The sequence below is a fragment of the Humulus lupulus genome, chromosome 5 (assembly GCF_963169125.1).
Source record: "Humulus lupulus chromosome 5, drHumLupu1.1, whole genome shotgun sequence".
In the NCBI taxonomy this organism is placed as follows: domain Eukaryota; kingdom Viridiplantae; phylum Streptophyta; class Magnoliopsida; order Rosales; family Cannabaceae; genus Humulus; species Humulus lupulus.
In genome coordinates, this window is record NC_084797.1 from 233,495,634 (window position 1) to 233,508,749 (window position 13,116).

A 13,116-nucleotide genomic window follows, 5' to 3' on the forward strand; every position below is an offset into this window, starting at 1 on the left:
ATTTAATTCACATATAGTCCAGTTATGCCCTCCCGGCACACTAATCAAGGCCCTTAAGCCTTATTAGTAAATTTGGGTCGTTACAAGCTAGGTTATGCAATGTTGGAAAATGTATATATATACATTTGTGGTAGCTAGATTATGCAAGGCTGGAAATATATACAATCTTATAGTAAGCTAGGTTATGCAAGGTTGGAAATATATCTATATATAATTTTATGGTAGCTAGATTATGCAAGATTGGAAATATATCGGTAATAGAGTTTGTAGTCAGGCTTGTGCAAGTTTGGAAATATATCTATATATGTTAGGGTGATAAGGCGTGATGTAGGTTATGATGATCAACCTAGTCTGTTTGAGAAAAGTTGGCTTAGGCTAAGAAGAGCTAGTTTATGGAGAGGCACGCTAATGATAAGGGTGGATCTTATCTTCCTTCCTTTCTGTCGCTCGTTGCTTCTGTGGCCGTCCTTTTATAGGCCAGGGCTGCTTGCTAGAGAAGCTAAAATGTAACTTGCAAGAAAAAGGCTAGTGTAATGCCCCAAATTTCCTAATAAGGTTTAGGACCTTGATTAGGAGGTCGGGAGGGCCATAATTGATTTATTATGCTATTAAATGATTATATGCATGTTTAGGTGTATTAAATATGCATGTGAATTCATTTCTGAGTAATTGGGCAATTTTCATATTTTGGCCATTTCGAGCATATTTGGCATATATGTGATATGTGTGTGGTGCTTTATTATTATTTGGTTATGCCAGGGTTACCCAGCACGAGACGATCCTAGGAGGTAAGCTAGTGGGAAAGTCACAACGGGATTTATTCTTGACTCGGAGTGAGTCAAGGGGTATTTAGAGCATTATCGGGTTATTGGGTAATGGGAATAAATATTTTGTGATAAACTGGGAGTTAGTAAGATCAGGGGGAAATTCTAGAGGTTTTGACTATTTTGTCCCCGGGGGTGTTTTCGGGACCCCGAGTGTTAGGTTTTGGTTGAGGCTACTTAAGTTTTAAGTAACCTTTTAAAAGAATAAAAGAATGTTATGTACGTTCTCTCTTCCTTAAAGTTCCCTTTTCGTCTTCCAATCACATTTTCGAAGATAACTTGAGTTCTAGGACTTGGATTCAAGCGAGGATCCTAGGAAAGATTAGAAGCTTATTAGCCGGAGGATTTAGTTGGAAACAACTCAATTGGAGGTAATTCAAGTTTTAAGTTTTAAATTTTTAAAGTTTTTAAGCTTGAATTGGATTTTGTGTTTTGATGAGTTTTTGTTAGATTTGAGACTTGGGTTTTGTTGGTTTTGGATGATGGGGATGTTTAGAAACTTTGATTTTTGAGTTTGGAGATGTTTGGATATGTTTTTGGGAGGTTTTAAAACGTTGAAAACGGGGAAAATGGCTGGTCCGAGGTTGGGCCGCGGCCCAGGTTTAAAGAAACAGGTGGAGGTTCTGTTTAGCCTGAGGGCCGCGGTGCTTGGTGCTGTTTATGGCCAAATTGATGTTTTGGTTAGGGGAACTCAAACCTTAGGCCTCGGGATCATTCCTACTACCTGGATTGGTGGAGTTTGATGTCTAGGAGGCTAGGTTTTGGTTCCAGGATTGGTTTTAAAACTTGAACTCATTAGATCACCATTTATGGTTGTGACTAGGTTATCACTAGAGGCTTAGAATCGGGATCATGCTTGTGGCTCGTTTACTGGTAACCTGTGCTTGGACTAAAGGTAAGAAAACTGCACCCTGTGTATAAGACATGCATGGTTATTCTTGATGCATGTTGGTTGATTAAATGTGACATGCATGGTTATTGTTGAAGCATGTCAAGCTATTAAATGTGATGCACGAGAAACATGTGATTAGGGCATTGTTATACCCAAAAATTGGAGATCAATAACGTGGCAATAAAGGTGACGTATGGCAGTACATGGTCCGTAAAAGACACATTAAATAGTCAATAAATACATTGACTCCTCAGAGTTGTGATAAAGGACCCGGTAGACTGACGAAGAATTTGGACTGCTTGAAAGATGTCATAACCAAGCCAAGTGCACCTTGGTCCTAGGAGGCTAAGGAGAATGCATCCTAGGAGGCTAAGGAGAATGCATCCTAGGAGAGCTAAGAAGATGCATCCCAGGAGAAACATGGCATGTTAGAGGGGAGTGCCATGTTGGAGGAGTTCCATGCAAGCCAAGAATTGAGACTTAGATTTTGACAAGGAGAGCATACACAATGTCCGATCGGACATAGTTGAGAGATGCTAGAGGAGAGTGCCTCGAACTTGTCCAAGGCAATAGAAGGTTGGATCGGACCACCTTGGTCCGAGGAGAAGGCCACAAGGTCCGATCGGACCTTGATTGAAGGAGGTATGCTCGGGTTTGTCCGAGGTGAGAAGAAGGGGGAAGGTTGGCTCGGACTACCTTGGTCCGAGGAGAGCCAAGTTTGCATGACCTTTGGTCCGAGGAGAGCCATGCATATACCACCTTTGGTCCACGGAAAGCTTGAAGGAGTAATCAACATGCATGTGAGACTACGTCAAAATCCCCGGAACGACTTTGGCAAGAATTGGTCTAAGCACCCGGGAATCTCTCACTCCTCACTCAAATTGAGGAATCAGTTGTATTTTAAATATTTCTTGTAATATAAATATAAGATGAATAATAAAATATCCCTATCTAAAGGGGATATCAGTTGAGGATCCTAGGCCTATAAATAGAGGGTTGGTGGGATCGTAAAGGGGCTTCTTCTGCTTCTTCTTTCTAGAGAGAGAAAATTGGGTCTGAGTATTCTAGAGAGAGAAAGTGCTGAAATTTGAGAGAACTCTTGTATTTTTGCAATCTATACTGAAGAAACTCAGTTGGCTCAGTCCATCTGATCTTGAGTACAGATCTATAAATCTCAACTCTAAGTGGATTAGGCTATTACCGACAATCGGGGCTGAACCACTATAAAAATCTTATGTGTTCTTTATTTTCTTTATTACACCGTCTGTGTCGTATAAAATCTCTTGAAGGCTTGTCGTATTTGACGTTCTCACGTCGTTGGCTAAAAACGCAGTCAACAGGCATGCTATGAATATTGAATATGAGATTGTTCAGAGCTTGAGCTTCTGTGTGTATGCATGATCTTAATGTGCTAGTAATTGTTAAGTAAGCATGTTGAATGCCCTGTATTTGGATATTAGGCATATGATATATGTTTGGTAGCATTGCTTACTTGTGCATGGCCCTGATCACTCAGATTTGGCATTGGTCGTGTGTTACCGACCTGGGATCTAGTAACGGCATAAGCGCCATGAACGCAAGGCCGATAAAAGATTAGATCTAATCGACATTCTTCATTAGATGACTCAACAAGAGCATTAATGCTGGATCGACCTCAAGTTCGATGAAAACTAAAAGTGCTTGTGTGACTTACCCATCAATCACTCATCTGTTTAAGTTAGTGACTACCCATCAGTCACTCATCTATTTAAGTTAGTGACTACCCATCAGTCACTCATCTGTTTAAGCTAGTGACTACCCATCAGTCACTCATCTGATTAGAGCCATTGCAGGAAATCCCAGGTAACGGTTTTGTTACACGGCTATGGGCACTGAGCCCCATAGTGACTTGCTTGTCAGTCACTCGGTATGGTTAACATAACCTCAAAGTGATATTCACTCATCTGTTCAGAGCTATAAGCTCTGTATGATCATTGTGATCATCATGTGCATGGCTTTGGGTGTTGAGCCCGTAGTGACTTGCTTGTTGGTCACTCAGTATGGTTTACCAGAACCTCTAGTGTTAAATCACTCATCTGATTAGGATTGACTTAATAGCCATCCAATCAGGAGGGCAAGATTTCTTATCCTCGATTCCCCAGCATTGTTTGAATTTATTTGTATGCTTGAATAAAGCCATGTTTGCTAGGCATGCCAGATATGATTTGATATCATGATATGATTGTGCATGAGCATATTGGGTTTTCTTGCTGGGCTTCGGTTCACAGGTGCTATGTGGTGCAGGTAAAGGCAAAAGAAAGTTGGACCATCCTTGAGTTGGAGAGCTTAGGTAACGATGTGTACATATGCAGCTGCTCGACCACCACGACCGAGGTTTGAAGAGGAACTAGGGTTAAACCTTGTTTTGCCGCTTAGATCGGCTGGTTGTAAATATTTTCTTGTAATAGACCTCTAAATTATATTTTTGGGATCCCAATGTATATAATAGACGTTCTAATGAAACATTATATCTTAACCAAAATTTTTAATCCCTAAACCGCTAATCATACTTAGTTACACGATTTTGGCCAAATGACTCGATTAGCGAGTTTAGCACTGTTTACAAGGCACACTGTAACGGTCCCTGGAGTTTAGGGCGTTACAGCTAGGATGCAACACGTAGCTTGCAAGAGAAGGTTAAAATGCCACACGTGTTATCTGGCAAAGCTTGTTTGTTTCTGTAAGCTTCCTTCATGACACTCTTGTAATAAAAGTTATGTATCATGGACATTCTCATTATTGCACAATTCCATTTTTAACCCTATCTATTATTTTACGCTTCAACATCTACCATATATATGTATTTATATACTAGATACAAGCAACATGCAAATGCACGTTTGTTTAGTTTTATTTATAGAATTTATTAATTATTTTTATTAAATTTATATTAATGTCATATAAATTTCAAATAAATATCCTATTTTAATTAAATAATTTATTTATTTTTGTTTAAGTTTATGTTTGTTCTAGTTTTTGAATTTTGGAGTGACAACAAGAGATTATATATTATATGTTTAATGTAATATTAAATATTATACATGGATTTTAAATTTAAGTTTCTTGCTAGTTTTTTTTTAAAAAAAAATTGTTGCTAATTAAAAGTAGATTATATTATATGTTCAATATGATATTATTCTAATAAGTAAGTTTATGTTTAAGTTTAATTAATTTTATTTAGGTTATAAAAAATATGATTTTATTATTTTTAAATAAATATCATTGTAAAATATCTAAAAAATATCTTATTTTAATTTGTTTAATTATTTATTATTTTTAAAAAATTATCATTGTAAAATATCTCAAAAATATCATATTTTTATTTGTTTAATTATTTATTATTTTTAAGTGATTATCATTGTAAAATATGTCAAAAATATCATATTTCAATTTTTTTAATTATTTATTTTATTTTATTTAAGTTTAAGTGTTTACAAAACTACCATTAAATATAAAAATATTTTATTAAATATAATAATATTCCATTAAAATTAGCATTAAAAAAAAGTAAAAAACATTTAAAACCAATAATTTTGGTTACGTACACATTTATTATATAAATATATATATATATAGATATAGATATATATATCCATTGAAACCTAGAGCATTATTCATGAAGTAAGTTGATCAACAGTACAGTTTTGGTAACATGAATAAACAGAAACTCCATATATCAAAACCCCACTCGCAATAAAATCTGTTCGGTATTATTATATATGGGAATGCAAGAAAAGAAAGGTACAATAGGAATTCTGCTATATATTTCTCTCCTAAATTCACACAGCCTTCTTTCGGAAACTCTTAAAAAGATTACAAATTTCCATGGGTTGCAAATACATATCACATTCACAAAAGGAAAGAGTACATGAAACAACGTACGTATTATCTTCTTCATAGGACTAAACTGTTGAGCTGAGCACACCCACCGGCCTGTTGCAAATTTTCTACTGTCAGCAGATGATCAGCCTTGACTTGTTTATCCCATTTGCAATTAGTTATCCGAGGCACAAGATTAATCTCCTAACCATTTTCAATAGTACTGATGATAACATTACTAGCTATAACTTCCAAAACGATGGAAGAAGAAAGAGAAGGTGTTGAAAAAAGTGAAAGTCGTGTGGGCAGAAGTTTGCTTAGGCTGCAGCTGCTCCATGCATAGATGGCAACACGGCTTACGCCCGTTGTCCATGGTTCCACGATCAATACAATACAGGATCACATACGCTGGCTACTGTTCCATGCATTGATGCCTGTTTGAGAGGATCAATACAGACTACGCGCCGGCGGCTCTGATCCATGCATTGCATATTCATGTCAACACGGCTTATGCGCCTGTTTGTCCATGCTCACGATCAATACACGAATTAATCAGACTTACGCCTGCCTAACCTCATCATTCCGACGAACACTCCATACACTTTAATACCCCGCTTGGTTACAAGCTAGCGCTACCTAGCCCGGTATGCTTCTAAATTCTCCATTGTTTTATAAAGGCCTAATCTCCCAAATCCTTTCTCGATGTGGGACTTTCAATTACAAAAAAATGAAAATAGGCAAGGCAAACCTCCCAAATCCATTCTCGATGTGGCACTTTCATTTAAAAATTATAATTTGTTCTTAATATTTAAAATTAAATAAGTAAAAATAGAAAAAAAATATTTTTATAAGAAAAGATATTTAATAAAAAATCTATTTTACTAAAAAATTATTAAAGATCTTTTTTTTTTATTAAAATATATAATTTTTACTTTTTTTTTCTTTCTTCTCCTCCATTTAAAAATTATAATTTTTTCAAGAAAAAAAAGAAATAAAAATAGAAAAGGAGAAAAGAAAAAGAAGTAAAAATTTATATTTTAATAAGAAAAGATATTTAATATTTTTTTAGTGATAATTTAAAAATAAAAAATCTATTATACTAAAATATTATTAAATATATTTGTCTTCTTTTTCTTTTCTTTTTTTCTATTTTTACTTCTTTTTTTTCTTATTTAATTTTAAATATTAAGAAAAAATTATAATTTTTAAATGAAGGAGAAGAAAGAAAAAAAGACAAAAGAAGTAAAAAAAAAATTGATTTTTTATTTATTTTTTGAAATATTTTTTATTTTTAATTATACACGTAGAAGTTACATGGCATGATGTGGCAATGCCACGTCACTGTTTAAAGTGTTATATCAATACTTGGTTAGTCATATAGGATGAAAACTAATAGAATGGACACAATAAAATAACGGTAATAATTTGAGGGAAATTTAAAATAATTTGAAAAATTTACGGGAACAATAAAATAGTTCAGAAGGCAAAAATCATATTTAATCTTATTTTAATCGTCATTTTGTTTCACTGACTGAAAATATATATGATAGGTCAGTGTTTGAAGGTTTTTATCAGAATATTGTTGTGGATGTGTTTGGTTGTTTTTATTTTCTTCTTTACTCTATTATTCAAAATATATGATCAAAATTCTATTTTTATTTTTATTTTACCTCAAATTTTTATATTACATCAATATCAATTTTTCTTTTTTAATTGTGCATTATTTAAATATTCATTCTTTAATATATTTTATTCATTTTAAATATATAATATTAATGTATACTCACATAAAAAAATTAAAAACTAAAAAAAAAAACATAAATATATTTGGAGCAATGAATAGTGATGCTCCATATGTGGAGCATGAAATTTTTCAAAATTTTAGAGAATTGACAAGAAAAGAGCTTCCATCAACTACTTTTTTATTGGGTCTCTTTGGGAACTCTTTTGAAAAGCATTTTTTCACTTTTAATGCTTATAAGCTCTTGGGAAGGTGTGTTTGGATTTAGTCTCTAAATTAGCTTTTAACTTAAAAAAAAGTTCTTCCCCATCAAGCTATAAAGAGTGGCTTCCCTTCCAATCAAAAAGAGTTTTTACTAACCTTAAAATCCTAAAGCATAAGTTTAAACAACCAGGCTCATATATCAATTTTTACAGCGGTGACTATTGCTGTTCTACATTTATAACATACTCTTCACATCTCTAAACTTTTATCATAATTTCTCTTTTACAATTTCCACTTCAACTTGTTTGTTTAAATAATATCACTTTTATTAAAAATATAATATTTTAATGATGTAAATATATATATATATATATAGAAAAGTTGATGGATGTTGTAAAATAAAAAAAAGTGGGATTTTGGTTATGAAATAGCTCTTTTAAAATTGAGAATTTTCTATAATTATAGAGAAAGATGCTAAAATAGTTGTTTAATAACTCTTTCATAAGCTTTCTTTATTTTAAAGGTTGTCTAAAATTTTGGATTTCTTATTTACATCTAGAGAAGAGAATAGAGCTCCTTTAAAAAAAAAAATTTAATATTTTAATGTTTTTACTTTCGTTTTTATTTTTTAAAGAGCTTTTAATTAATATTTATATATTTTTTATTAATTTAAATAAATAAATAATATTTAAATAATGTAAAGAATTATAAGTAGAAACTCATGTATGAAGTGATATTTGATATAAAATAAAGAAAGTTGTATTTTGGTGATGCATTTCAAAAGACTGCTCGGCACCGCATGTTCCCTCCGACCTCAGTCATCAGCACCGCATGTTCCCTCAGTTCGTTGAATCTTCACACACACTCTCTCTCTATTTTATTTTGATGAATCACAATTAGAGAAAAAGATTTCTAAAATAGTTGATCGAATTTGGGAAAAGGCTCCCTATCACTCTCTCTCTCTCTCTCTCTTGGACTCAAATGAACATTACTATATAACCGCGCGGTACCATTAGTCTAGAGAAATCCGCCTGGCGTCCTGGACAATACCAGATATGAAACTCTCTTCTCTTTTATTAATGAAAAGTAATGATATATTTATAGATTTATAATATTAATTAATTATTTAAGTTTTGGAGTTTGATTTTTGGTCAGTTTAATTGGCTCTTGGATAGGGCAAAACTTAAGTTTTGGAGTTTGATTTGATCAGTTTAATTGGCTCTTGAATGGGACAAAACGTATGTGTTTCATTTTGTGTGAAATTAATTGGCTTTTTAATTATATCTGTTATTTGGATGAGGGGAGAATGATATATCAGATAAAATTTTGTTTCCTTATATGTATGATATATTTATAAATATTATTAAGTTGATGGAATTTTTTTTGGAATGAATAGCTTTTTTTTATTCACTTCTTATAACACTAATATTATATTTATAGGGGAGTTTTTGGTGCGGGCGTACGCCTGCACTTACGGTTTTTAAGTATTGTTTAATATATATATTAGTTTATTATTATTATTGTTATCATTACGGTTGTTATTATTATATATTAGTTTATTATAGTCAGATTTTATTAGTGTAAATTGTGTTGTGTCAAATTTTTAGTCATGTGGTCAGATTTTAGTCAGAGCATTATATCAATTAGTCCATTTTTGTATTAGTTTATTATTATTTTTATTATTATATATTAGGTGTAGGCTGTTTTTATTAGATGTTTTTAACAGATGAATTAAAAATAGTATTTATTATAAGTGGTATACACCACGAGATGAAGAAGCATATAAATATTTTTGTCTGATATTAGTCAATTTTTGTATCAATTAGTCATGTAGTCAGATTGTATCTATCTCTCTCCTTTTTTTACTTTGATATATATGCTACACGTAATGGAACTTTGTTTGCAAGTGGGTGTGGTTCCATCCCTGTTTTCCTTTCTTCTTCACTGAACTTTGTTTTTTCAAAATTCAGCCGTGAGATAATTTCCAGTGATTTTGTTTCATTCTCTGGAGAAATGGGTTTGGTCTCCTCCTCCATTTTCTTCTTCTCGGCTTGAGCTATACAGAGTTTCAGACTTTTTCTATTGACCCATATTTTCTTCTTCTCAGCTTGACGACCCATGTTTTGAGAGAAGAGAAGAGAGAATTTTTCTGGTTTTCGTTGAGGGAGGCGAAGAAAACAAGGTATTCCCACTGCAAAGTGTCACTCTGTCACCTTAATATTGTCTATGATTTTTTCCCTACAAAGTGTGGACCTTTTGTGTTATACATGCAAAAAAAAATTACTTTGCCGTATGGGTTTGTTTTGTTCTTGGTTTTATTTCTATTTGAGTTGCGTTTTCTTGCTTGCAAGTGTGTTACTTACAGTATAGCTTAGGATTTGTGGAACTTATCAGGAGAATTTATATATATATATAGAGAGAGAGAGAGAGAGAGCAAGAGAGGCTTATGGTACAGAGAAACTAAGAATCAACCTGTGTTTGTTTGCCTAATGGTTCAACGTTTTGCATAATTAAGTTTCTGTTTTTGTTCATTTTTAAGGGACCATGTGTCTATTGCAATTTTAAGTATTATTAATATGAGGTGAAACTTTAGATGTTCGTTCTTTCCCATTTTCATTCATATTAGGACAATTTAATCTAAATGGATTTTCTGTCATGTTTGTTACTGTGTCAGTTTTCCATTAACTTGTGTTTATTAATTTAACTTCTCTTGGGAAATTCATTATAATGCCCCGGATTCCCTAATGTGGTTTAACGGCTGGATTTGTAGGCCCGGAGGGCCATAATTGTTTAATTTTGCCATTTAACGTGTTTATGCATGTTTATGAGAATTATGTTATAATATAATGTTAATTGCAAGCATGTCGATGATATATGTGAGACCACATTATGATGTGGGTTTGTTCGAGCTGTTCGACATGAGACGATCGTAGTTATTGATTAGCGGTTTAGTCACAACAAGTTTAAGTGTCGGGACTTGGTTTGAGTCTCGGGGTGATTTTGATGGTTAGAGCGTTACCGGGAGATAAAGGGGTAACGGGATGTGAATTATTGGCGTTTGAGATTATTGAGAATAACGGGAATTGGAGAGCGTTAATTATGATTAACGAGTTAGGAGGAAAGTACCAAAAATGCCCTTGGGAGTCTTTAGAAACCATTAATTGACCTAGGGGTAAAATGGTCATTTCACCCCTAGGATAGATATAACCTTATTTAGCTGAAAAAGGTGATGGAAAAACAGAGTATCTTTGAGAGTTCTCCCGTACCTTCTTTTTCTCTCTGTTCTTTGTGGTTTTTGAGCCAACTTTGAGGATTCTAGCTTGGGAAGCAAGCCTTGGGAGTTTGGGAGTGTGTTCCACTATTGAAGAGCTTCGTAAGCCAAGCTTTGGGTAAGTTTCTAACCATAGTTTCTCTGGTTTGCTCTGTTTTAGTTTTGTTTTGCAGCTAAAATGTTTAGGGTGAATTCATGGGTTTTGTTGGGAGTTTTGGCTAGGGTTCCCATGCTTGTGATGTTTGGGATGTGTTGGGATGGTTTTTGGGTTCATTTGGCATCAAGAATAGGCTTTGGAAGCTTGGGAATCGAGTTAGAATCGAAGGAGATGAAGAAGGTCGGTTCAGGGAAGTTTTGGGCTGGAGGTAACGCTACAGCGCCCACCCTAGGGCGCTATAGCGCTCCTCAGGAGGGTTTCTGGCACTTGGGCGGTTCTGTGTTTAGCGCTGTAGCGCTAGGGGTTGAGCGCTGTAGCGCTACCCTGTTCCTTCCAAACCCCGTTTTGAGTGTTTTTAAGGGTTTTTGACTTGGGGTTTCAATCCTTAAGGCCCGGGATCGATTCTACTCACCGTGTGGGCATGTTTCGAGGTCCCGAGGATGGTGCTTAGGTTAAGACCCTATTATTGTGGATTCTCATTAATGGAGGTTATAATTGGTTGTGATTAGGTAACCGCTAAGGAGCTAAAAGACCGATCGTTCTCAGGGGTCGTCTTTATCATACTTCTCGCTCGAACTTGAGGTAAGAAAACAGTGTATGGACACAGTAGCACCCTGTACAGGTATATGACATGCATGGTTTGATATTGAGGCATGTTGTTTGTTATATGTGAACGTGGATTGCATATCAAATGCTAATGATTGCTAATCACCTGTTTAAGACACTGACTAGTCAGGGACCGACTCTAAAGTCGATGATCACGCATTGAGTGGCTCTATGGCATTAATGCGAGACCGACCTAAGGTCGAAGAAACTTACAAGCGCTTGCCTGGTCTACGACCAGATGACTATAGCCAAGGTATATGACCCCGGTGACCGTTTGTCACGTGGCTAAGGGACGTTGTCCATAGTTTCGACTCTAGAGTCGTGAGGAAGGTTATGTTGGTGACCAATCACCATGCACCTGTCCTGAACAAACTTATGAATGAAACACTTATCGATTAAGCCCTGGTGACCCTATCGTCACATGGCTAGAGGGAGCGATGCTCATTACTGTGACTTTTGGCTATTGTCACCTATTTGTTGGACTGATAGTCCTGGATGATTATTATGATTGTTGTTGATATTATACCGTATCTTATTGTGTTTTCTTGCTGAGCCTTGGCTCATGGGTGCTACGTGGTGCAGGTAAAGGAAAGGAAAAGCTTGGCCAACCTTGAGTGGAGAGCTTGGGCGATGTAATGTACATACAGGGCCGCTTGACCGCCACGGTCAAGGAGTTCTCAGAGGGACTAGGGGTTTACCCTATTTTTGCCGCTTAGGCCGGCGGGGATTGTATATATGAAACTGTAGCGACTCTTTTGTAATACGAACTACTTGTAAACATTTTAAAAGGCTCATGAGCAGTTTATTTACTTAATGAAATGTACCCTTTACTTTTACTGGTTTTCCACCTTAACCTGATAATAACACTTAGATCACGTTTTTAGCCAAAGGACTCGGGTAGCGAGTCAAATTTCCGGTTCACCGTTCTCCGTAACTGTTCTGGGGTAGCCAGGGCGTTACATTCATATATTTAGTGAAGGTGAGTATCATAGAGTTTTGGAGGTAAAACTGATATCAAATGGTTGAGATGTTGTTCTTTGAAAGTCTAAAACTATAAAATGTTATATATTAGTGGTTATTGATTTTGTTATGTTTTGATGACATAATTGATAAAGGAAAGTTGAAATTTAAGTTGATAAAATTCAGGAGACTTAGTATGGAAGAGTTATTTCTTAATCACATATTAAACTCTGTGGAAAGCCTACGGAATGAGTATCGGGAGGTGAAGGATAGTGTACGGATTATAATGGGTGATTTGCAGACATTAATTGATCTTAGGAAACGTACAGATGATGAGCGAAGAATGTATGAATGTGAAATGGTTACAAGATTTGGCAGCAATTGTGATGATGCGAAACTCGTGAACCAAATGATTTATGATGAAGGGAAAGGGGTTGATTTGGATATTCAGCGAGTTCGTTTCGTCGAAGGGGGTAATAAGTATGAAACTAAGGTTGGAGATATCCATGGTGGTGAAGTACCGAAGCATAAAAGTCAATCCGGGGAGTTGAATCACCCCACTTCTTTTTTTGGTTTGAGTGGTATTAAATTTGGTTCTGTAAG